Below are 3,999 nucleotides of genomic sequence, written 5' to 3' on the forward strand. Positions count from 1 at the left end.
GTTAGATGGGACTACTAAAATATTATTTCTTAGAATATTATCAATCCATTTTGATTTTAATTTGTTTGTCATATGTAAAACTGAGGACATATTTTGTCCTCCTGACATGCTCTGCGTAGCAATACAATGTCTCTTGTCGCCCAACCTACTGTAAATATGTCAGTTTTGTATTTATGTATGGGACACGATTTTCTCAAAAAGCGTTGATTTTTTATTAAACAACTTTGCTATGATAGATGATTTTAATTTATAGTTAGTCTTTTTACATTTATTAAAAACATTATTGGATCTCTATAATATTCATTTAAACGTTGTAATCTCATATTATTTTCAAATTTAGTATTTGAGATATTTATTAATGTTTTATGATTATATTATTTTTATTTTTTTTAATTATTTACTTCATTCTAACGCACTAGAGCCCATTTTAGATATTTTTATTTATAAATAAAGAATATTTATTATTATATACACAGGTCGTTTAGAACCAGTGTTTTATCCGTCCCGTTTGATTCGTGAATCTATTTAAATCATATCTTGGATAATAATATGATACTGTCAATTTTATCTCCCAGCCAGCGGTTCCTGGACCATAATTGTAACCCCCGCCCTCAGGGGACCTAGCCCATCTCCTTATAAATGCCATATGGCAAAGGAAGGGCACTATTATATTATTATATTTATATACTCAGGTATGTATTAATATTGTTATATATATTTTTTCAATAAAGGAGGTCAGAAAAAAATACTATCAATTATTATTTAGAACTGTTTATCAATACAATGTTTTTGTGGGTTTAGACTTAAAAATTAAATAAAAACATTCTAAACTTTCGGTTTCTCCTAAGAACGTTGAAAAAAAAATTAATTAAGAAAAGCAGGGAGAAAAAAATGGAATACCTTGGTGTAATTACCTAGTTGCTGATCGATAAAAAGAAAAAACATTTTCTCCTCATTGAGAGGCCGCTTGCTTTTAGACCGCCCCCACACAAACTCTTTGTTAAGTATACCGCCGAATTTTAATGGAAAAGGAATGAGGGCGGGGTAAACAGATTGGGAAAGAATTATCTGACTGTAGCCCGTGGCGTTTTTAATTACCTGCCCCTAATCAAGATAGATATCGCTCTCTTCCATCATAAACTTCCCCACGGCTCTTTAACTTCTCCCCTTTCTCTATCTTAGTCGTTAGTCGGTTAGGACATTACCATCCCCGTGTTTAATTTCTTAAGAATTATCAATTAAAAATTTATAAATTTGCACTGCTGGATTAAATTTAGGGAATCATTTAATACTGCATTCAAATGATTAACTGCATCATTTTGAAAACAGTAATTAGTTTTGGAGATCCTCCCTTTTCAAATCAGAATATTCCACTCACAGCTGAGAACCTTGGAATTTTTTTTTTATTCAAAAATAATTACAAAATCTACCACTATTTTCTCATTACTTCACTGAACATAGGACATTCTAAAGTCATGGAGAATTTAAGTAATAATTGAATAACTGATTGCCATTTACTAAAACAAAACAAAACGTGCTTCAGCGCTTCTGCATTAAAAAACAGAGGTATAGCTGTTGATTGAGTGGGTTTATTATTAATTAGTTTTATTATTTATTATTAGGTTCACCAAATATTTTTGTAATGGTTTTTTCTTTTCTTACAAGTCAATTAATCGTACTTAGATTAATATAACTCCTGTACTTTATTGAGTTTTTAAAACCGAAACACATTTAATACTGGTGTTTTAAGACTTTCAACACTTTAATGGAAGTTCTATAAACCTTTTTCTTAAAAATAACAGCGTTCTCAGTCAGTCAGATACGTAACGGCCGTGCGGGTTGGGGCGTAGGTCCCAGTGCGCTCGGTTTGGAACGTTGTGGGTTCGATTCCCTCCTGGGGCAGTTAAACATTCATTTTTCGGCTGTCCCGAAGAATGAATCTTGACACTCCCACCTTGGTTAGTATGCGGCGGCAACCTAGGTAGCCGTCAGGGATTGGCAAAAAGGACCCACTGGGCCACTTGCCGGACTTGTTCCCCCCACCAAATACCAGTACCAGAACCAATACCAGTCAGTCGCGTAATATCCAACAATTTAGGAGTATTTTAATTTAATACACTCAGTAATTAATCGATTTAATCATTTTCATTTTGATGGAAATGAATTGTGATTCGAAGAGAATGACTTACACCATTGCTCTCTACTACTGTTATTTTGAAAAACAAAATTAAAATGATGTATTCAAATTATTAGATTTGAATACATCTTATCAAATCTCAATACATTTTAAAAACAATTATTTTTAGTTTGTTTTTAATAGATCAGTAAATTTACGAATGAAAATCTCTCTAATAAATTTTTTTTTGTTATAAAATTATTCTTTACTAATGATGCCTTATAAAAATATATGTAGATGTGGCAACACAGGAAAAATGTAGAAGCAGTAGTTCGTTATCTAGGAGCTGTAGGATCGAAGCCCCTCCTCCCCACATCCTTATTACCTTGGCGATTGAAGAGCACAATGAGATTTGCACTGCTTCAACATGGCATTATCAATCCTTCTAACTACAATCGATAGACTCTATTATGTCTCCTGAGACATCTGTGCTACATTTTCTATAGTTATTTTTTTTTAAATCCCCTTATCTTCTTCTCGAAATTACATTATCCTGGAAAAGCTCCTTTTACTGAATAGATGCATTTCAAGGAGGTCTTTACAATAGTTATTTCATTATTGTACTTGATGCTTATAATCATTGTTTATTTTTATAAGTAGGTGCAAGTTCGGTGCAAAAGAAGGTGAGAACTGTCACACAATTCAACCTTCTTTTGCACCGAACTTACTCTAAACTTAAAACTAAAATTTAATTATCACTTAGCTGTTGCCACCTTTGAGGTACTAATGAAGGTGGAAGTTGACTGAAGGGTTAATTCGGCAGATCGTTAACGTTTCAAAAAAATTGTTACCTTATACTAACCTACATATAGTATTGTATATCAAATAACAGAGCGTGGAATATAATGTACAATGACATTCGTCCTTTTTTTCTACCTAGATTAAGGACGTTTCTGTAGATATTTCAAAACTTGTCGCACACTGTTTTTGGGCCCATTTATGAAGAAATTACAGCTCTGTAACTCAAAAATGAGAGAACATGTCTCAATAAAATTTCACATTTTTTCCATGGTTATACCCATACCAAATCTGAGAAAAATTATAATAAATTCTAAGATGGTAAATTTCAGAAGTGTATTGAGTGTACGTCGACTCACTCACATACAAACAAGTTTAACCACATAGAAAGATTTTTTTAACCTTATTTTTATAATATTGAATTACCCAAACACACACTCACACAGAGGTGCACAACTTACGTTAGTAAACACATATTTGTACTAAGCCATTACATCTTTACATATGCATTAGATTATAAATCATAGTTTACAAATCCGGCAAGTTTTTTCTACTTTACACCATACTGATAATATTAATTGGTGATAGTTAAGTTATTCGCGGATTGAGTTCGATTTCCACCTATGTCAGTCAATATTTATTTCAAGGCATCTGTGAGTGTTGAGCAAAAATAATAAATAAATGGATTTTAAAAGTTTTGGAGTTTTGAAGTTTATTTATATAAGTTTAAACATTTTTTCTTCCTCAATAATTATTAATAATGACAACAATGAAATAAATCAAAATTCAATAAATATACTTTAGTAATCTATATAGTAATATAGTTTAAATAAAATTAATGATTATATCAAATTACTTTGATATAATCATTATTTTTATCTTTTTACTAAAATGAGATATTGTAAGATAATAAAATAGAACGTAAGGTCAGTCAGTGTTTATACTTTGTATGGTAAGGATGCATTTGAGCTCGAAAGGATTAAGTACTTGTGTCTACAAGGGAATAGTTTTTAACTTTCATTTATTCATTTTATTTTAATTTTTTCTACAAAGTATATCTCTCTCTTTAGTTTTTTCTTTAAGTT

The sequence above is a fragment of the Halyomorpha halys genome, unplaced genomic scaffold (genome assembly GCF_000696795.3).
Source record: "Halyomorpha halys isolate HHAL.00 unplaced genomic scaffold, Hhal_1.1 Scaffold37.1, whole genome shotgun sequence".
In the NCBI taxonomy this organism is placed as follows: Eukaryota; Metazoa; Arthropoda; class Insecta; order Hemiptera; family Pentatomidae; genus Halyomorpha; species Halyomorpha halys.